General features: G+C 24.8%; 1 protein-coding gene and 1 long non-coding RNA gene across 8 annotated transcripts in view; both read right to left on the reverse strand.

Moving 5' to 3' along the window:
• Positions 1–10,232, reverse strand: part of LOC132924439 (ELAV-like protein 3) — a 37,982-nt gene extending 27,750 nt beyond the window's left edge. For 2 of the 7 annotated variants that reach the window (XM_060988757.1, XM_060988756.1), the window contains exon 1: positions 9,923–10,231. The gene's annotated coding sequence lies outside the window, so the exon portion shown is untranslated. Of the gene's footprint in view, positions 1–9,922 lie in introns of all 7 variants that reach the window. The other 5 variants (XM_060988760.1, XM_060988762.1, XM_060988759.1 and 2 more) reach the window with 4 other exon arrangements.
• A 123-nt stretch (positions 10,233–10,355) lies between these two features.
• On the reverse strand, positions 10,356–23,908 carry LOC132924440 (uncharacterized). Its single transcript, XR_009661328.1, has 3 exons — positions 23,680–23,908; positions 10,528–10,856; positions 10,356–10,454 (listed from the first exon to the last, which is right to left on the reverse strand). It is a non-coding gene; the product is annotated as an uncharacterized LOC132924440 (long non-coding RNA).
• Positions 23,909–24,767: the final 859 nt, after the last annotated feature.

Here is a 24,767-nt window from a genome sequence, read left to right on the forward strand (position 1 = left end):
TTTATATATACTTAACATCATAGGTATATGATAAAAAGTATAAAGTATAAATTTCCATCGTATATTACTCGTATATACACATTTTAGATATTCATACACGTCTATATCTAGTAGATCCAATTGGCAATTATAATAAATTGCAATGCCTTAATGGCCAATATTTTGTTTATTAATTATTATAATATAATTATTATCATTATAAGTAATATAATAATTTATTTTTAGTTTATTTGTTTATGTGAATTAGATACATTATATCACACATATATGTAATACTACTAATACTACATTTTTGTACATAGAAACATTAGGAATACTTTATTTAACATAGCTAACATTTTTTTTTTTAAGAAATTGGTTATTTTAGTCTGATTTGATCATTAATAAAAAATAATTCATCGGAAACATAATATACATATATTTATTGCTTGAAAAGGTTCGCTATTAGTTCTTGATACTGTCATAGTGTCATAATTATTTTTGTGTAAAAAAAAAAAAAATACTAATGTTATGGGTTATAACTTATAACTTATTACTAATAGGTAAGTAATAATTAACAACATTATCCTCTTTTTTAAATGTACGAGAAAAATACCATGACGGTAGTTTCGAAATTGTTAATTAAGGATGTTTTATAATCGATACACAATATAGGTATTTACATTTACTAGTAGAAATAGGGTTTTGACGAAACCGATGAACCAAATAAAATAATTTAATTCATAAAATATATAGCTATAAAAATAAAGATTGGATTATAGGTTATTAAAAATTAAAATGTACTATATATGATGCCAATATTCTATGAAACTATTTAATAATATTTAAAAATAAGTATAAATTACATTAAAACATTTAAAACTAATAACTTTTTGTGTGAAACAATTATAATTTCTGAAATTTCTCCATATTATATATTATGCCATCCTTGTTTACGCATCAATTTAAATGTTTTTATACACACTCATATACTCAATGGACGTTCTGCATTCGGTAAATATAAATGTAAGTTTTAGGTAAAGTAGATAAGAACTAAGAATATCAAATTAAACCTACCTTATCTATACATTCTTAACTAATCGATTATAAAGTAATATTATAATATTATTACATCATGGTCCATTGCAACACAAGTTTAATCATAACGAAATTATTTATTTTATTTGTTATTTGTTGATCCGTTGATTTATACACAAAAATTGATAGGTATGACTTGCAGAGTTACAATTATTATTTTTCGACTAGAACAAGAACTTTCAAAAACATTCTAGTATGATTCGAAATAAATTATGTATTCATAATTCATTAACGTCAAAATATTATTTTACATGCAAAATACACTTTTATCATTTAATCTCATATTCCTTCGGGTCATAAATTATACACATTTCCTACTCTTATTCAAAAACTTCAATTCTAATGAAGTATAATATGTAATAACCACCATAAAAAAACCGACCTAAGTTATGTATTATGCGTACGATCAATATACAGATCCACCTAAACCACGGATAAAAAAGAACCCATACGAAACTGTTGGAAATATCCATATATTTAGGTATATATATATTATTAATCATATAATAGCATAAAACGCCTAGTATATGCATATGCACTAATAATGTCTATGCGAGTACTACGTATATAATACGATATTGATATGATGGATACGCACTCTGCAGACTCGCGGAGGAAATAATATAATGTACCGCGAGCCGCGGACTGCGAGGGGCACCTTGCGTCTGGCATAACGCCTATATAGTGTATGTCACGCACCGTACAGCCCGGGCGTTATTGATTTTTTAAATGCGAAACTGCTTTCCGCAGATTTCCAACGCTCCCGGGTCCCGGACCACCACGACAGAGCGCAACGACCTGCTCCCGGTGAACAACTGAGGTGGTTGTATACAGTGTATTCGCGCCGGTTCAATAAATAGCTGCAGCTAGGGGCGTATTTATACAACGTATACATTATAATTTACAATACACCGCACACACGTTATATATTATACGACGGGCGTGCGCAAGTGGTTTAGAATTTTCGAGAATAGCAGTGTTTTCGTTTTCTTTTGTCTATGTCAGGGGTGGCGAACCTTTTTGGGGTCAAATGCCAAATTTTCCCAATCAAAGTTTTGAAAATTTTTCACGTGCCCAAAAGAAATTAAATTTTCTAAGTTTAAAAATAAAATTACTGATGTATTTATATATATTATTTTATTAAGTAAGCACACCTTTTTTTGTTATTATAATTTTTTAAATGTATATAATTTGTTTCTTTAAATTTCTTATAACAGTTATAATCAAAACATAATAAATAATATAATTTTTAATAGTTTAAATTTTTTCACGTGCCATTGAAATTTGGTCAGCGTACCGTAGGTTCGCCACCCCTGATCTATTATATAGGATTAACTGAGATTTAACCCCCTGCCAAAATAATAAGGGGCAATATGGCCACATTGATATTTGTTAAATGGGTTTTAAAAATTGTATACAAACATTATATTATTAATAAGGCATTTTGAGCTTGGTAGAAATAATTTGACATTATTAAAAAAATATAATATTACAATATGATTACGAACTTGGAACCTACATAAAAAAAACTGATTATTACCTATATTGGCTAAATCGATTTATGTTTTGTGTTGATTATTTCATAATACCTAATCAAAAAATCAATAATTGTCTGGTCTACAATATTATAATGAAAATCAGAAAATTAACATTGATTTAGACTGACACACAATAACTTACGAGTATTACGGTCAACGAATTAATAATATTGTATCAGCAATTAGTACAAGAATAAAGAACAATTTCTTGTTCTAAGAAAGTTCTTACTACATAAAATGTTTATTTAATTTAAAAATGAATATTATCTTTCGCGTATCAGATACCTACTTAAAATTTATTAGATATTATTATTAATGGTAAAACAAAATTTGATAAAAATACCTAAATACTTATAATGCTCTTCAAAATTATTAAATATCAAAAATAACTTTAAAAGTTTATATAACACTTATCACAAAAATATGGATGCAAATTATATAAAAGTAAATAATATAATTCAAATTCTTTATTAAAATGTGTTTGAAAAAATTTCTAAAAATTTTGAAGATCATAAAACAATTTTTTTTGAACAAAATTAAAAAGAAAGTTATTGCGATAGATTAAAAATTTATAACTGCACTTACATGGATGAAAAAAAAACTAAGCAGGTATTGGTAAAAAAAAAAACTATAAAATATTCCTAATTTATAAATTGGAAAGATTTCTAAAATTAGTTTCATTGTTTCGATTAAATTAGTTATCAAGTCAATACAGAACGGAGATAAAGAGAATAAGGACTTTAATTTATTAGCATATACCTTTAAATACGTATATGTATATTTTTCAATTTGAATAAGTTAAACTATAAAGGTTATGCAAATTACACGTTGTAACTTATAAATATAAGTAAAGCTGTTTAATCATTCATTTAAAAATGTTATTTGAAAGTATGCATTTATTTTATTAATTACATACAATTTTAACCAAAAATATATTTTACCATTTATTAAATGTACCGAACTACCGAATATTTGTTATAACTTATTTAGTAATTTTAAAATGGTTTGCGTGTATTATACCATTTATACTTAATGTATTTATTCTATAAGATCAAAATCGAAACCGTGTAAAAGAAAATTTAATTGATCTTAAATTAATTGGCTCATAAGTCATAATATAATGTTTTGTTATCAATACAACAATAAAAAGGTGTCTAAATGCATTTTAATTTTTGGAACTATTGTCTGCTATGACATTCAATGTCTACCTATGTATCAGAATTTTCATATAAAATACGTTTTTGAGACGACGGTGTTATATGTTAATAATATATTATTAAAGAAATTCGTGTTGTGCAATTCCGTTATATTGAAACAAATTCAATAGGAAAAATATGTATAAGAGCTATTACTTTTTACATTTACGTTTAAACCCAAGTGCTATGGCGTTCAGAAAACATATTCGATTATTAAATGTTAAATGGCATTTTCGAAACCGTCGTAAAAAAAAGTCCGCAGATAACGAGCAAATAGAAACGCCAACGACCTCTCACGTTCCGCCGTCGCACCTTTGTTTTGTATAGGTGCATGCAACGGTCGATATTAAGACCGCTATGGGTACTTTTATATGTATTTATGAAGAAAAAAACGTAGCGACGAGGAAATTGCGTTTTGAGTATTATATATTATAACTAGCGAAACAAAATAACTCGGTGTTTTTATATTGTAATAGATGAAACGTAAAAGTTAATATCTCAAAGTCTGTATATATTGTTTAATTTTCCATTACATGATAAAGAAAAAAATTCTGCCATCACGTTCATTATATCATGATGAAATCTCCAAAAAGGATCCAATGAAAATTATTTATGAACTGGAAAGATTAAAAGCAGAAAATGTCAAATTGACAGCGTAAAAATGTTTAAAACTATATATTATAAATTTATAACAACTAACTACCTATTATAATTGTAAAAATGAAATAATGGTTTAACATAATAATAAGACAAAATAATTCAACGGAGTTTAAATAATATTATCGTATTAGAAATACTACTAATGGTAACACTATTTGGGAAAGTATTCAATTTATCTTTTTCCAGAAGTCAACTTTCCGCATTCAAATTGTCATTTATTTGATAAAAGTCTGTTTTGTAGTCTCAAAGGAACGAAAGGATGAACGATTATTGATTGATAACTTTATGTCTATAAATAATATATATAATATTATTTAATGTGTTGGAGGAAACTCAAGAGTCCTGGGAAATAGTTAGATGCGTCGTGAAAATGCAGTTGCTTACCATTTATTAATCTAGAAGTTAGTAAAAATATAATTTGCTATACCCTGGTGATAGAATGTGAAATAGCATTAAAAAATCAATATTTAGTTAAAGATTATTCATTAGGATATTATTAGGGTTTTGTCATAAGTTATTTCCTTTTAAATTCAAAACGTACATTGCATATATCTTCCCATTCCCGTACAAAATTTTTTTTATAAGAAAATCGATATTACATTAAAAAAATGAATAATAAAAGTAATTGAACCTGTCGCGTGCTGTTTTCGAATCATATAATCATGTGTATAATATACGCATAGATTATATACTATAATATAATTAGATACATATAAATATATAATATGATTTTTTAGAGAACAGTTAACACCAAACGTGATGTATACCTAAGCGTGTAGGTACCTAATAATCAATTTACTTTATATTACATACTTATTATGTCCTGTTTGTATATTTATACAATAAAATGTATATTTTGCATTTTTGCTTTATAATAAGTAAATATATATGTGTACATAAATATTTCATAGAAACCTATTATTCCGATAATAATGTAAATAAAGTACAATCCACTACAGAATATTATGATGAGTGTAGAATGTAGATGATGGAAATTAGTTTATTTTATTATATTCCATAGAGTTTGAAATTATATAGGAGATTATAATTTATAAGCATATTAAATTGAAAACAATTTATAGTACTAACTAGAGTCTAGACTACGACTACCTTTAGACAAAAAACAAAAGATAAATGTTGAAGATATCGGTTAAGTTCGGTTTTAACTGAGTTCCGTTTAGATCGTATTTGAATACATTAATTATTCATCATTGATTTATTTTGATTTTAAATGTGTATCTAGGTAACTATAATAAACCTCTCAAGCTCAGGTTAGGAATTTAAATACACTATACAGGCTTACAATTGGACTCCCCACATTTTTTTCCCAATTAATTCTCCAATATGATTTTAAATGTCGAATATTTCTTTAGCAAATATATTTTTACTGACGCACGATCTCAAAATTCTGTCAGAATTGTTTAAAGGCTTGTCAAAGACAAATATTTTTTTTATTTACCTAATTATAATATCAAATTTGTGTGTAAATACTAAATTATTACACATTTATAAATAAAATATGACATTTAGTTTAAATATCCAAATTATTACGAATCGTGATAAATATGTAGATTGTAGGTATATCAATAAATTAATTTAAGTTTATAAAGATTTATTTCAAAATGATAACAGAATTATTGTACTATTTAATTTTGCAATAGTATCTTTCGTTATTATACCCGAATTTATAAACATAAATCAAGTTTAATTTATTTTAAAATAATAAAAATCAATAAGTATTAATAGTACTATATCTACTACAAATTCTATGTCTTAAATAGCTACTTACTTACACAATTAGCTAGTATTTTGTGTATACAAAATTTAACATTTCACTTAACGAGTACCTAATGTAGCAATAGAATCACATATTAGAACCACGTACAATACTACAATATGTCAATATTCATACAATATGATTTGAATTACGAACTTAAAAAGATTTTAAATATATTCCATAACGTAAATATTATTTATTATACACATTTAATAGAATATTACTATCTCTATTAAGATATATTATACCTATTATTAGGATTTAAAAAAACTATTTTTAATCTTATCTACGCCAATTAAAATATCATAAAACTATTAAGATTATATTTACATGTAATTAAAACATAGAATTTTTGATTTCAAAGTTTATAAAAGTTTTTTAAGGTAAAAATTTACCTGATATTAAAAATTACAATGTATTATATTACTTTCATATTTTAAATATTAATTTTATTCCTATAGTATTTTAGTTTGTTTAATTTATTTAACTTGCTTCTATGACAAAACACTAAAAATGCTTTCTATACAGACTACAATCTATATTACATTCTGTTTACATTTTTAAATCTTTAAAACTTTGAAAACAGTTGCCTACCTGATGCAATATGAAAATTTGTATAAGATTATTTAGTAAGTAGGTATGTTTTAAACAATATTTTGTGAAAGGGTTTTAACTTTTTAATATTATACTATAACACTTTAATAAAAAGGTATTGAAATAATATATAATATGTATTATACAAACAAGCACTTCATTGACTCATTGTTTAAAAACTATTCTTATTAGTTATGGTTATGTAATTTATAAAAGGAAATGGTATAGGTGTGGTCCCAAACTCCCAGTAATAAATAGGTTCGTAGAATTAAGGTAGGTTTGCCGAAAAAGGTACTAAAAATAGAATATAAAAATGTAGAGTACCTAGATCAAAATGAATGTATTCGTAACAATTATTGATTACTGTTTAGTATAAATAAATTATATGAAAATATCTATTTTATAGTTGAAAATTTAATAGTGAAAGTCAAAATAAATTGTAGTTTTCTTATACTAGTTTAGTATTTTTTAATATATATACATATTATTTTAATGAGATTTTAACAAGGATATTACAATATTTCGACAATGATCTTTTAATATAAGATACCTAAAATAATAATTATAATAATAAATAAATGCAACCGTGGATACAAAGAATACCTACATGTATGTAAGTCAGCAGAGTTAAGATGTTAGCATAGATAAAAATATAAAATAAAACGAAAGACAAGACAAAAGTTCGAAAATCATTTATTTGATAATTCATGAATTATAACATCACGTGGCGCTTTGCTTACACGCAAAATATAATAATATTAATTTTGTGGTTAACATATTGTTAAAGTTATTGCTTGCCATAAAAATGTGATAGATTAATTCATCTAAACAATTATAGTTAAATTATAGAATATTTGAACAATTTACATTTATTACAAATGATTCACTGACTAAAATATTTATTTTTGCAAGAATACTGTTATAATAAATAATATAAGTGACCAAAAGAGTGACAATTATACTAAATTACGTAGTTGGAAAATTAGGAATATTTTTGAATTGAGGAAATATAAATCTATGTGGTAAAATATCAATTTAAATATGTAATAAAATCTTTTTATAGAAATAATAGCTAACAGAATTTTTGTTCCCTCAGAATTGTTTTTCGCATACAATTATTTATCATTAAATTCAAATTTAACATATCCATCACACTGACTTACTCAATTATGAGGTACACTTGTCACATATATATTATATACTATATAGCATAGCGACTTCCTTTATTGTTTTTACTAACAATCCATCCATTATCGAATGAAAATTATTATTATAATTGTATATGTGTTAAAATAAACAGTTTATAATAAAAAAATAAATATAAACACTTAAATATACTTAAACTTAAATCATTTTTAAAATAAATGTATATCTAAATCTAATAGATAGTAAATATAAATACATTTAAAATGTACTTATATTATTATACTTAGAAAATATCATATAAAACTTATAATCTCTAAAAATAAAATTGTATATTGACGAAAGAACAAGAGACGAATTATTAAACTATAGAAATTTTGAAGTATAGATAGGATAAAAGTAAAGAAATATAATACGGCATATATATAATTACTATATGCATATAGAGAATATTGAATAATATTTATAGTAGATAGGTGGACGGTTATTAGGGTATATATATTAGCATTTAGTATGCCTATGGGTTTAGTAATAATTTGTAACATAAATATATAGATATATAGTACGTATATAAATATATAATTGAATCAATTCGATTGATTGGAAACGAGTTAAAATATATTTTAAAGGTTAAGAACATATTATATTAATACTCTAACTAGTTTAACTTATCATAACCATTAACCAATATACCTATTCATTACCTATTCATTCATGATATTGTATGATAAATAAATGGAATAATAAAGTAAAACAAATATAAATATAAATACGTAATTAAATTAATTGAGTAGATAATATATATTATATATCAAAGATCGTGTTTATGAAATGTATTTGTATCGGAGAAAATCAAAGAAAACGAATTATAAAACAATTAAATATAAAGCAAAATTTAAAAATTCAATTATGTGTATTATACTATTGTATAATAGTTTATAATAAGAATTATATAAGACTAAACGATGATACCTATCTATAAAAAATGATAGAAACTGTAATATATAGTAAGTATAGCCGTATAGATTAGCGCAATTTCGTTTTATTTTATAATGCATACTATGTTTTAAGAAAAAAAGATCAAAGAACATTGAATAAAATATAGTTTTGTACTACTTTTATTTATACAATAGTATACAATTATCATTTAATGTAATTAAGTCACGCTAATGGTAATTGGTTGGTATACAATATATATCATATAAGTAATATATATATAAGTAGAATTCTATTCAGACATAAAGCTTGATTAATGGTCATTTTAAGAGTTAGAAACTATAAATTCAAAAATAAAAATGTAATTTTTAAAATGTTAAAATAATTTAATGTTGTTATACTACTGTTTTAGAAACTATAGATATTTTCAAATTTTTATAGTGGTTATTTACAATTTGAACATAAGAAAGCACTACACAGTGATGTTTTAAATAGCTAAATTATAATTTAGGTTTCGATCTATTTGTCTTACAAAATGAACAGTTTTAACATACGACTAAATAGACTGACAACCTGTAATATATATAAGTATAAATAATATAATATAATCAGTAACCATGTCTATTTTGTTTTAAAGATACTTAGGTACTAGGTAGTATGATATAGATTCGGTATAGAAACTATCGAATTCGAAACTAAAATAAAAATGTAAACAAAATATTTTCTTGAATCTCAATATGATACCAACATAATATGCATAGATATGTATAAATGTATAGCTTAAAGGAGCAGGTACCTAATTATATATACATATAAACATTATGTATTATTCTAAAAAAACGTCGTATGTCGTATGTCTACAGTGCAATAATAATCAAATAATAACGAAGTGTTTCAATATAACAATAAAATAATAATAATAATACAAGACAAATATACGAATAACGTATACTTGCAACATTAAATAGTATAGTAAATAAATAAAATAAAATAATACGTACCTATATATATTTGGAACTTAACGTGTACACATACAGATATGTGTGTATGTGTGTTTGTATAATGTATATATTATAAATAAATATATATACATACAATATACGTATAATATATATTAAATTATTGGTGGACAGAGAGAAAAAAAAATACACGAATAAAAATTAAATCAACAAAAGCGGCCAAAAAAAAAAAAAAAAAAATTATAAAATAAAAAATCCGTGCTTAAAACTAAGTATGTTCTAAAACAAAACACAAGTTGCAGTCAGAAAGTATGGGAACTAAATGGCAATAGTGCTCAGCGGCTATGGTTCACGGCATATCGATTGCCGCCGGACCGTATATACTCACCACCACCGCTACCGCCTACACATACGCCACCACCACCACCACCACCACCCCCTCCGCCAACCACGCCATCGAAACGAACACCCCCACCCAAATCACCGCCACCGCCACCCCCGAAAGCACACGGTGCTGCTCCTCTTCGGACGATCGGCAGAGGGTGCCGCCGGTACTCGCTCAAATGCTGTATACCTATATACGATTATATGCGGATTGAATGAAAGTTTTCAGCTTTTAATGGATACGTCCGATTATTCGATCATACCTGTCACGTCGTAGTGTGTATGATATTGTCCTCGTTATTCATGTCCGCTATAAGTCCACAGGAAAGTGATCGGACGGCGTTTTCAAAGGCGGACGACCGCGGTCCCGCGAAATGCCGCGGCGTACGAATACAGTAATCAATTCAGTGCCATCTCAAACGGGGCTGTGCTGTTCTAACGCGAATGAGTGGCACAATGCAAATATGCTTCCCGAATCGCTTTGAATTTCGTAGAAATATGTATTATGTACAAGCACCTCTATACCACCCTGATATTATGCTATACCCGCCGCCGTAGAGTTGTTTCGTCGTATAGCTTTTATAATAGGTACCTATAACATAATAAAAGATATAATATCCGTTATTCCTATTATGCTCATCTAATAAAATAATATAATAATATAGGTAGTGTATTACAACAATAATGATGATCGTGTTAACAATATAGTATAAATACTGCTTCCGAATATGTATGACGAACACCGGCCGTATTATACTGTGTGTAGGTATATCTGTGTAAAAACATTGATGCATACTTTTCCTGAAATGGGTATACTGGCCATTTATTCACACATCATAAAGAAATTTATTGGGTGTGATTATATTATGTTTGAGTGGCATGTTATTTAATAAATAACGACCTGCATTCTGCAATTGACTGTAATTAAGAAGATGCATAGATGAAAGTGTGATACGTTAACACGCGCAAGTCGCATGTTAACATCGAGTTTAAAATTAATTATGTGTAAAACGCGATGTATTGCAGAAGCAAAACGCTTACACACATTAATATCTTTTACTGACAAACACATGTAATAATTGAAAAATCTTAGTATAGGAATATTTACTTTCCTCTTACGTTCCTATACTTTGAATTATATAGGTAAAATGTATACAAAAACATAATATTATTCATTTATATTATTGTGTATATAGTGTAATATAAAGCAGGTGAATTCATCGATGTATTAAATAATAACCTAATGGTTAATATATGCAGTAGATATGGAAATTAAATTAATATAGTATTTTATAATTTATCATCTTTTCATTTTTCAGTCAGCTGAGTAAACATGGTGTAAAACCACTCCTAGCCACCTAGGTAAGTACCCTTGAATATATTAATAGAGGATTATTAAAAAAAAAATGGTTTAAGTATATAATACATTATTGATTTGTAAGACATTATAACTGTTGCATTTCCTTGTTGATACTGCTTTCCGTTTACACTATACCAATATTTACGTTACTTCTTTGATTTTGCCTACAAAGGTATTTCAGATAAGTTTATAAGTAAAGACCAGATTTTTGTGCAGCTAACACCTGAAAAACGTGCAATAAAAATGCTTAAATGTACAATAAAAATTCATGCAAAATTATGCAAAACAAATTTTTGTTAGGAATTATATAACACATTTTTCATTATTAGTACATTTATTTTTATTTTTATTTATTTTAAATAATATTATTATTTATTAGCTGGGATTAAATATTAAGGGTTTTATAAAAATACAAAAATGTTTAACTGATTCACAGTATTTGATTAAAATGTATTATCATGTACATATCTAAGTTTTTTCTGTAAAATGATGTCTTCTCTTCTGTTACTTAATATGTGTTTAAATTGTGAAGACATACGTAGTTCTAACATGACACTTGTTATTAGGCATTGTTCATAGCAGCTTATAATAGCTGGATTTATTCATTTTAATCTACGTTATTTCCATTTATTACATTGTTGTATAGTTTTAAAATATTGTATTCGGGGTCTTTATCAAATGTCGATTTTAATTTTTCTTAGAATATTTGTCCCTTTTCGTTCTCAATTTTCTTAAGTTTAAACTCTAAAACTTGATAATATCATTAATTGTAAATACTATATTTTATAATCAATGGTAATATAAAACTTTCTTTAAATATTAATCTATACATTTCTTGATGTGGATCTGTAGCTTGTTTTTATATAGTGTTTAAAACACGCCATAAGATGCAATTGCACTTGCACAAAAATCCGGTCTTTATTTGATTGTCTTATGATTTGTATCGTTTACATTGTACATTTTACAATAAATTATGAGGCAAAATTGTTAAAAAAGTAATCTTAATTCTTATCATGTTATTAATAAAGTTGGCAGGTTTGTCTATCGTTTTGAGTGTTTATTCTATTAGTTAAAACTAAATCAAAATGTATTTTGAACTGTTCCAAAGAGTTTAGTTTATGCTAAATGTTTCTGGTAAAACTTTTAAAATTTTTAATTACACAATTGGACGAATTGGGGTGTTAACAAAGTGCAAAAGCTTCTAATTAACCCGTTAATTAAAACGTAGACACGTAGTCACGTAAGTATATGTCTGATATCAATATGTTATTATTCATTTCCATATAGGGTGTACTAAAATCGATGTTGTAAAGGTATAGTGGCTGCAAGTTTAAACAAAAAATAGTATTTCAACATTCACACATTGGCCAGTAGACAGGATAAGTCACTTAACTATTTTAACATTCTATTATTTAAATAGGTACCTATTTCTAAAATGTATGAGAACCTATAATTATATATTGTTTGTCTTGGCATACGCGTAGGTATACCTATGTGACATAATATGGTATAAATGTTGGTATAAAATCTTAAACAATATTTCAAGATAAATAAGTAAAAGTAATCAAAAAGAAAAAGAAAATTTTAGGCGAAGTATTGAATTTGATTAATTAACTCTAGTTAAACTAAAAAAATGAAAAATAATAAGTATAAAAACTATTTATCATAAGTTATGATTTTATATAAAATTAATATAAAATTACTAGTAAATACTATTAAAATCATTAATAAATTCAATACTTCACCTATACATTTTTTTTTTTATTACTTGCAATTATTTATCTTGAATCATTATTTAAGATTTTATACTAACATTTTTCCTAGCGGAAAAAAGCCATATTAATGACTCTCATAAGTCTTGAGAATTAACACTTTAATAAATATTAAAATAGGTAATTTTTTTCTGCTATAGATTTTTAAGTTTCCAATATGAAGTACATAGTATGTACCTAACATAAAAATAATAACAATTAGTGTCATATTAAAAGCAAATTTAGTATTTATAATAAGTAAATGATACTATTCATCACTGTAATAATTAAATAAGCATTAAAAACAAGAAAATGTAAATAACAAGTTGGATATACTGTAATTAATTATTATCAATAATTTAAAATATAAAATATATTGTGTATATTGTTTACTAATATAGAAGTACTAGCTGTCCCCGGTCCCTACGCACCTCGTTACCACAAAATTCAATCGTGTTAAATTTGGTTTCCTAATGTTAAAATTTTTAATAACGCATGTGGATAAACAATAATGTTGACTTGTGTATATATGATATTTCCTACATATCAACTTTAGTTAATATATAATCTCACTTAAATTCTAATTTTAATAATAATTTATAACTGTTTTTTTACATCTGTGTTACCAAGGTAACATAAAGTCAACAAAAAAAATTATATTTTTCATAAACTCAATTACCAGAGATTTCCTGTGAAAAAATCATGAATGCGACTTCTTTTGGATGTAACTCAGTATAACAAAATGAAAGCAAAATAGTTTTTAACTTAAATATCGAGAGAAACTTCAAGCCATGTGTCAAACGCGACGTTAAATGGGTGCAGACTTTGACCAAATATAAATCATGGATCCAATTATAAAAAATATTTTATTTTTGGTAACCAATGGTTACCCTTAAAAATCAAATAATAATCGTTTTTCATGAGTCAATAAATCCTTGTAAGCCCGTCTTTAAAATGCAGATCTTGCAAAATCCTTTCTTAGTTGACGTCCCTAGCTATAAATTACCTACCTACCAAATTTCAGTTACATTGGTCAAATAATTTTCGAGATTTCGCGTTTAGTCAGTGAGTAAATGACTGTTCGTTTATATATAGATATATACTCGTAGATAACAGTATTAAACAGTATTTGATATTATCAACAATACCGGCTTTAAAATGATAATATATTATAGGTATGATGTATGATATTATTGATATGTTTATTTTTAACAAAAGAAGAATAGGGAGAAGAGTTCGAGATTTTTTTGGCGTCTCGTCTGACTGTCTGAGGTGATTTTGATTTTGTGAAAGTAGCTATGGAAATAAAAGTAGATAGAAGAGAAGAGAGGGGGAGGGAATACCGAAGTAGATATAGATAGACAGAAAAGAGAATGATATAAAAATAATTGATTTAAGTCAAGGCGAAATAAGGAAAAGAGTCCTAGGAGGTATATAAAAGGGGTGGTGGATCCTGTTGTAAGCGAAGGGTGAAAACAAAGAAGATGAAGATCCTTATCATTCACAACAGTGGACACTACTATAAACGTGTTTCTGAAATCTGAATCTATAATTGAATTCAAATAATACATTTAAAAAAAAAGCTTTTATTCTACTTGTGTTACCTAAGATATGTGTATATCTTTAACCTCAATACAATAAATGTATACAAATTAAAATAAAAAAAGGTTGGTAGGTAGGTATAGTGTGTATTATATATATAATATAATAAGTTGTATAAATTAAAACTACAAAAAAAGCCAGACATATGACATACGAGACCGGGTGTTATTATGATCTCGTCTCGCTTCGCTTACCACAGTGAATAATATAATGATCTACTCGTTTTTTATTTTTATTAACATTAATGAAATAATTACATTTGAAAAAGCTATACCGAATGAGATTTTAGTATTTCTTAGATTTAGTAATAAAAATAATAAATTATTGAATACATTTAAAATATACTGAATAAAGTAAAATATATAGCTTATACTGTAAATACATATTTACATTTAATCTTATATTAAAATTTTAAATAAAATTGATGATATATTCAAAGTATCAAAGTTATATTTTTATACAATTTGTAAATTGTATTAACATTTATTTAATAGAATAACACAGGTAGCCAACAAGTAAAAAATTCTCTAAAATTCTACCACAACACTTACTAAAAATGTAATGATTTTCAACTTTGAATAATGGTTATTTGTAATTAGTAAAAAAAAAATGGTAAAAATTATAAAAAACAGAATAAAATAAAAATACATCGTGGTTTTCCTTAGAATCTAAAAATATAATTAATTTTATAAAAAATTCTCGTGTATATTAATAATGTACATAATATATCAACAGAAATCTGTAATGTCGTATCATAATGTGTCTTGTACTCTTGTGATAATCAAAAACTACAATTCTATATAATCACGTCAATATAAGTTCCAATTATACAACAATATTTGCATAAAATATTAATAGATACAAATATGTGGGCCGCTGACCACCCACCCTTGCAAACGCTGAATTGATTAAAACAATAAAACCATATGATACATATTATACATATTAATTATCATACTTATTATTGTTATTACTAATTATATAATACATAATAAATAATAATATTATGTATTTATTAGTATTTATACGAATATAGCTGCAGACTGCAATCAGACTTAAAAATGAATTATATATATATATTTTTTTATATAGAACCAATATAATTAGGATAATAATTAAAAGTATTGTTACAAGTATTATTGTTTAAAAAAGTTATAAATGATTGAAAGTGTTGAAGATTCGTAGAATTAATAAAAATCATTATCTCATAACAGTAATTTAATATAGGTAATTTTGATAAAATCAATTAAAATCGAAAAGATGGGTTGACCGTTGGGTATTCAATATTATTACATATAGTATATACTGCATACAGTTCTGGGTTAAAAATAAACCGTTTGAAGGCAGATTTTAAAATTCTGCCCTTTATATAATCCTTGTACCCATCATTAAAAATTAATCAAATAAAAAATAACACCGTTAAAATTATTATGATGTTAGATAGAAAAAAATGAAAGACATTGGATAGAATAAAAGTTATTGCATAGTATGTTAAAAAATGTTGATACAAACTTTTTATGAAATAAACAATAAAGGAAAAATGTTTGAAATCGTAGTTACGATTATAAATTAGGTTTTTAAACTAATTTTAAAAGCTTAGTATAAAATATTATGTATGTATCGCGACTTTGTATTTTTCATTATTTTTTAAATAATACAATGGATTTAATTATTTTTAATCATTCACTATTACCAATTTATATACAGTCGACTTGCGATAACTTGAAGTTGAAGAGGGAAATGAATTTGGTTCGAGATATGTATTATTCGAGTTACTTAACTCAAATTTATCAAAATTAAGTCAAAACATCAAGTTATGTAATGAAATATAATTTTAGAATTTTACGATAAAATGTTATGATAAATATATATGTTCATAAATATTATAAAAAAATTAAATTAAATACAAAAATACAATGGTATTATGTTAAGTATATAAAAATTATGTATATGTATTATTTTCTATTTACCTACAGTAGAAAAATAATATTAATTTTGGGTTTTCGGCCGTTTATTAACACAAACTTCTAATTTGACTATGATTTAAAATATAAAAGTATCCACGCTTTCGAAGGATTCAACAAATTGCTCAACAGTTTGTATTTGCTTGAAAATTAAATTCATTCGCGATGTCTTATTTTTTCCTGTTAGGTACCTTTCTCTGCCAATTGTATCACAATATGAACTTTGTTAGCTATAATTAAATGATTTAATTATCGTTTTTGAGACATATTTAAGAAGTAAGAACATACAAAAATACGCACGATAGACATATTATACAATAACCAGTAGAGCCTATAATAGGTAATCACACACTATATAACCAATAACTAGGTATAGGTATACAATTTACATACTTAAGTTACTATAATACTGTGCATATAATATATGTGCTAATAATCAGTTTCTATCTACTCGTTTATGTGTATTTATCTTTATTATACAGTCGAGTAAATAAAACAATACGTTTACAAAAATATCCGGATATAAAAGATAATATAACATAATATACTTCGGCTAAGCTATTTATCACAATTTTATACTCGAGTAAACAAAACTTATAATACATTGAGTGTTAATAGAATTTCTAAGGAATAAAAAAAAATTCAAATTGTCAAGTTTTTCGAGTTATCGCGATAGACTCAACTGTAATGTTATTATTTTGTTTTAATTATAATTGTATTATTATTTTACGTTAGTTTTTACTTTTTTGTAGAAACTTTGAATTTTAGATGTCTTAGAAATAATTAATTTTTTTTCCTCGTCTCTTTTACGAAACTCAGCAACACTTAACTGTATGCTTTCCACTCACATAGATTGAAAAAGAAACGCTATAAGTAAATATTAAACCCTTTTAATTTTTAGTCAATCGGATTTGACGAGAGTAAAAATAATAAATATCAGATGATAGTGTAATAAAAACGATTGCTTGGTACTTGTTAGTGTACAATGTACAAATAAAACATTTGAAACTATATTAACATACAATTTATAATCCGATGATTATAATACAGCCATCCAGGGAATACAACTAACACAATTATATGCCAGTGTGTATACAATAGTGTAAACATATTGACATACGTATTGACGTATTATATACAATTTATACTCGAATATAGAAGTGTGTCGGTCCGAACTCCGAATGCTATAAGCTATAATAATAATATGGTCTTTCCAATAGGCAATAATACGCTGACACTCACTGACATAATAACTCTGCGGTAGACGGTATAATTATAATATAATATATTTCTAAATTATTATTATTAGGTTTGTACATTTGCCAATAGTTAATAATTCTTCTCAAAAATTATGATACATTAAAAAACCTCAAAACTTTTGTTTTTGACATCAAAAAAGTTCGCCATTCCTAAAAAATTAACGCCCGTTGCAGCTGTCTCTTTTAACCTTGCTTTAACCCGGTACTGATATAGTAGATAGGTAAGTAAAATGTGCCTAATATTTGGGAGCAAATATGTAGGTGAATCTGTTATTACTTATAATTTACTGTATTTCTTTTTTCATAAAGTAGAATTTATAAAACAAAAATATTTAGAAAATCTAAGCCAAAAATAATTAGTTTTAATAATATTAATAGAGGTATTTATTTTAAATTCTAAACAGTATTTGTAACTTTTATTTTGAGCATTATCTATACCTAATATAAAATCATATTCTAATTATGTTAGGTATATCGTCTATACCATGGGTCACCAGATGGGCGGCCTGCAGGCCGCATACGGCCCGCGAACACGTTTTATCCGGCCCGCAGACAAATCATAAATAACACATATCAGTCATATCACGACAACATTATATGTGTTATTATTGTAAATTATTATTTTTGATAAATATTATTGGTTTTTAAATAATGTAAATATGTACTTAGAATTTTGATGGCCCATGAAAAATTTTCAGATCACTAATGTGGCCCTTCAAAAATATTAATTGGGGACCCCTGGTCTATACAATAGATAATAAGAAATTGTAACCTACATACTATTAAGTATTTAGTGTTATTACTATAATTATTTTCATTAGATACCTACTCAATTATAAATTATAATTTATAGATAAATATTTTGTTTATATCAATAATGGCTAGGTATAAAGTATTTAAAATAGCATCACATATTGGCTACTTAGTTATTTTTTTCAAAAAACATAAAAATTAAAATGTTTATTAGTTTTGTAGCAAAGAATGACTTTTATAATATTATGATTTATCATTTATAAAATATCATTGATTTTACTTTTATAAAATACTAAAATATCTACCTATATAATTATATAACGCCATCTCGCGACAAGTGAATGTAAAATACGTACAAAATGCTGCACGATCAGAACATTTTACAGAGAAAACTAGAAAAGCATAAACTATTTATTCATTTTATATTTTGTACAATTTGCATAAACAAATAATATTATAATATTTATTTACCAATAAAGTAAATACATAGGTAGATTAGATCATTTATTCGAATACAATTTTATTAAGGTAATAAATAATGTATTTTAATAAATTATTATTTGAGTACATTTTAGAGAAATGTTTTTTGATTATTTGAAGTTTTATACACCAATAAATTATGGTTGCTATACTATAAAATATCATTTTTGATAACTTCATAAAAAAAAATAGATTCAAATCCAAAATAATAAAAAGTATAATTTTTTCAAATATATAAAACTTTTCCAGTGGGTTTTTGTTTGTTATCTCATAATCTGAGTTTGTAATAATGAATCTGTGGTATAAATATTTTTCAATTATAAAAATTACCTCCAAATCAGTACTTAAAGGAAATATATTTTTGGTTTCCTAGAAATAGAGTACAAAAAAACGTCGTAAAAAACTCAAATATAGTTTTTTTTTATAAATTAAGATTTTGAATTATCATAACATACCTACCTATACAAATCATTAAACCAATCCTTTTACAATATTTTCCAACTTTTTTCAATATTTCTGTATATATATATATATGTTACGGTAAATGATGTAACACATGAAAATTACGTAATTAACCGGGAATTATCGTAAACATATATACAAAATGGAGATTTTAGATATTTACCGGTTAATTGCGATATTCACCAAACAAATTGGTAAATGTTGTATATAATACTAAAATTTGACTATAACACAACTTTTATGTTTTTCTGCTGCACGGTTTTACATTAGGTAGATTTCTAGTATCTACTATCTATAAAATATATGTTTTTGCGCAAATCTATCAAAGAAAAACAGCTAACTCTTCGAGAGGCAGCTGGTTTGAGCAGTATTTCAGGCACTCAAGGGTACCAACGATGTCACTGCAAAACTAAATGTAAAAATAATAAATGTGCTTGTCGTTCTTCAGGTAAACTTTGTAATTCAAAATGTCATGGATCATTAATATGTGAAAATAAATAATTAATAATATAATATGATATAAATACAACAATAACTATTTGTATAATTTTTTATCGTAAATTCCCGGTAATTGACATAAAAATCTACTCATATAAATTAAAAATGGATATTAACGATATTTACCGGTAAATTACGTAAATTATTATTTTTCGTCATTTATCGTAACACATATAATAGTATATATAAAGTAAATAATATGTAAATTAATTATTTGTGTAGTTTGTTGAAATATGCTATAAATTATAAAAAAAAAATATTGTTAGGCGTTTTCCATAATAGATTTGGATCGTGACATATTTATATTATGTATATATCCTTAAAAAATTGAAAACTATTATTTTAAAATATGTAAATACGTATTCGTATATGGTTTTATTTATTTGTGTAGTATATATTAAGTGCATTCGTGCAGATATATACACTATATAACATATCACCATGCACCCTCATATAATAATCTCTCTTTGGCAGTACCTACACACGCGGTATAATTATAGCTTATAGGTAACAGCTAGTGTATAATATAGCAATGTAGAATATTTTCTGCTAAATAGATTTCAGATAAAATTCTATTTGCAGATTTTTAGAGCGACTTTAATGTTTAATATAGTCCGATAATCACAAAAAATTATTCAATAACCTACAGTGGAAAACTTATTAAAAATATTATTTATTTATTTCGAAGTATATATGCTATATTAAATTATTAAATATTAATACATAGTATTGATAAAAATGATAAAAATATGTATAATATAATACAATTGATGTAATAAGTAGTAAAAATAAAATATGTAGGTATACTAATTAATGTATACATAGGTATACATTAAATGCAAAACTTTGAAGATAATCTTCGAACTCTCGATTTGGATAATCTCCAACTACTTTTTTTTTTACTTTTTCAGAGTTCAGTCTTACTGAGTAGTGAGTCTTTTGTTCTTTTTATTTCTCGGCGTATTTCTATAATCTATACTTTGGCTTATTTTAATTTCAGTTAGGTTTAATTGACGTCTCAAACGACTCAAACTATTTATAAATTAATAGATTGAAGTATGTTGAGCAAAAAGTAAATGAGCAAATACATTGTTCAATGTAATTAATGTAATTAATCCTTCACATTAGTTGACGTGCATTACGCTATCCTCCCCCCTACATACACACACAAAAATAGATTTTTCTCGTTGAACGAGTAGCGTACAAATTCCGTAAATGATCATACAAATTCATATTAATTACGTACTAATTATAATTAGTAAATATCAAGTCCTTTAAGAAGTGGGGGGCGGCATAATGCATGTAATTTGTTGTTTGTTTTATCCCAGTCACTTTATATTGCATCTTCTACATTTCATCACAGTAATATATTTAATATCGACTTACATTAATTAGTAGGTAGGTATATACATATTTTATTTTTACTACTATCAATTTTATTACATTAATACATTATACACATTTTTATCAATACTACTATAAATTAATATAACATTATTATATGTCTTGAAATAAATAAAATTATCTATTTGAGTTTTATACATAATATGTATTTTAATTTTTAATTAAATTGTTACTTCTATTCTTTTTATACTAGTGATATTTATCAATTTGTACAATATTGATTGAACACTTTAGTCTCTAATAGTCTAATTTAATGAATTATATTAATGTAAAAAAATATAAAATAATTACCTAATTAATAAAATATATATTATATAGTTTATTTATTTCTAGGTATTATTTTAGATTCTGGAAAGACCGATGAAAGTATTGATTTTACAATGATAATGATGTGGTTTTTTTTCCCTGGCATCAAGTAAAAATTTCCAGTAAATTTTTCTATATAAGCCAAGTAAAACAAAAATTAAGGAAAAATTGAAATTTTTATGCAAATCCAATTTTCAACAAAATCAGTTTTTTTTTTGGCTAACACGACTTTTTATACAATGTTTTTTTTATATTATGAGCTTAAAGTTAGAATTTTCGTTAAAATCTCAAAAATGTAAAAATTATTTTGTAGGTATAGTTAGAAATTCATAAAAAGTTTTGTTTTTAATTTTTATACATTATAGTCGTTATACCTAAGATTTGAAAATTTAATATAAGATTGTCGAGGTTCTTTTTAAGTTTTTCGATCTATTTAAAAACATAAATATGATTGGGAGACCAAATTAATTTTTTATGAGCATTTGAAGTTCAAATTTTATCGACATTGCATGGATTGAATAGTGAATACCCATAAAATAATTATTTATCCTCAAACAATTTTTGATATTTTGTTGTATTTTAAAAAAAAAAAAAATAACAGATTATTAAAATGTTCATCGAAATATGTTTAAATTATTATTTTCATATACGATAAAATTTTTAAATAATTTGACACTTTTGAGCTATTTATAGGCTTGACAAATTTTAATTTTTTTCCTATGTACTCATCATAATATTTAAATGTTTGAAAATTAAATACAAGATTCTTTATAAATCATACTGGAACCATAAAAAATATATAATAGGTAACATGTATTTTTTATAGACATTTTATTTTCAAATTTGTACGAAATTACTTATATTTAAACAATAAATATCAATGTTAATAATTTTGGTGTAATTTAAAAACATACTTTTCGTGAGAACTTAAAATTTTTACAGATTGTTTCCGCTCAGAATCGTTTTTCGTATACAATGATAAAAATCATTGAATTCAAATTTAACACACCTATAATAGTGATATTCTTGATACATAGGTATACCCACTTATTACCTAACTACCTAAGTACCTACTTTTTTTCTTAACTTATAAATAAACATGTTATTTCAATAATTAAGTGTTTAATTGTAAAATAAATATGTAAGTATATAACTTTATAAATATATGCATATAAGTATAATACTCTAATTATTGTATGATTTACGATAAAAAAACACCATTTTTTCAAATAAATTATTATTTTTCTTTTTTGTTAATGGTAATTTTGAATTGGTAATATTAATTAATACTTAAATACTAAGAAACTAAATACAAATTTAAAATATTAATAAGGAAATACATTGGTATATTGTATAATAGTATAATACATTAATACCTATTATAATTTATAATGAATAATGATTAATGAGTATAATACTATAATGGTGTCCAATAATTAATCTATAAGAAGTACCTATTAGGCATTAGCTATCGATTTAATATTCCAACTCCCAGCTAACAGCCAAATATTTGATACTTTAATAGGGAATAGGAATTTAAATATAATAATACATCATAGTCCATCGACCTTATTACCTTATACCAGGGGTGGCCAACCAGTCGATCGCGAGATGAATTTGAGTCGATTGCGACACCTTTTCCCATTTTCATAAAATTTTGAATTTTTTTCAGAAAACAATTAAAATATTTTTTTATTTTTTTTTTGTAAATTTGTATATTTTTGTATATCCCAGGAATACAAAAATTATATTTAGAAAAAAGCAATAAATAACTATGAAAAACGAGATTATACACAGATATCGAATAAAAGAACTGTAACACACATTGACAACCTTTTTTTTTTTTTGGTCGATCACGACAACCTAGAAAATCTCGGAGGTCGATCGCAAGTCTATTAAAGTTGGTCACCCCTGCCTTTATTATAGTAATAGTATAGCTACTTATACTAGGTAATAGGTATACTTAGGATAAAGTCTATGTAATACATCGATTTAAGATTCGTTATCATTTTATCGTAATAATATTATCAGTGATCAAATTCACCGGTGGTTAGGTGGTTTTATAAATTTATAAAGTTATGAGACCAATGACCATGTTTATGACATTTCGTCTAGATAATTGTTATCAGTTATCAGTTTATCACTAATAAATTCTCTTCATTGTATATTTTTTAATTTTGATCATTTAATTATTTTAATTTTCTCTAGTTAACTATATTGTTAGGTATAGTAGTTTTATAATTTTATTTATTTTAATAAAAAATATTATGATATTTTGTTCCATAAGAGCGTAAATAAAGATATAACACTAAAATATGACAAGTTTAATTGAAATTAAATGAGTGGTCTTATATTCTTCTATAGTCGTTATGAATAAAAGTTGCTAAAAGGAAGAATAAAATAAAAATAAAACTATATCTGATGAAAAAGTTTAATGAGTAACACAGTTTAAAAAAAAATGAATGCATTTTGTAAAATATAGGGCCAGTGCTTAAGTATATGTATGTATTTATTTTCAACAAAATTTTAAATAATTTCTCAAAATATAATATATAAGTACATGTATATTGTATGTATACTTTAAATTAGTTAAAAACATTAAATTCTTAATAATTGTATAGACATAGAGACTACGTAATTCATTTTTATTATTATAATAATAGA

The sequence above is a fragment of the Rhopalosiphum padi genome, chromosome 3, assembly GCF_020882245.1.
Source record: "Rhopalosiphum padi isolate XX-2018 chromosome 3, ASM2088224v1, whole genome shotgun sequence".
NCBI lineage: Eukaryota > Metazoa > Arthropoda > Insecta > Hemiptera > Aphididae > Rhopalosiphum > Rhopalosiphum padi.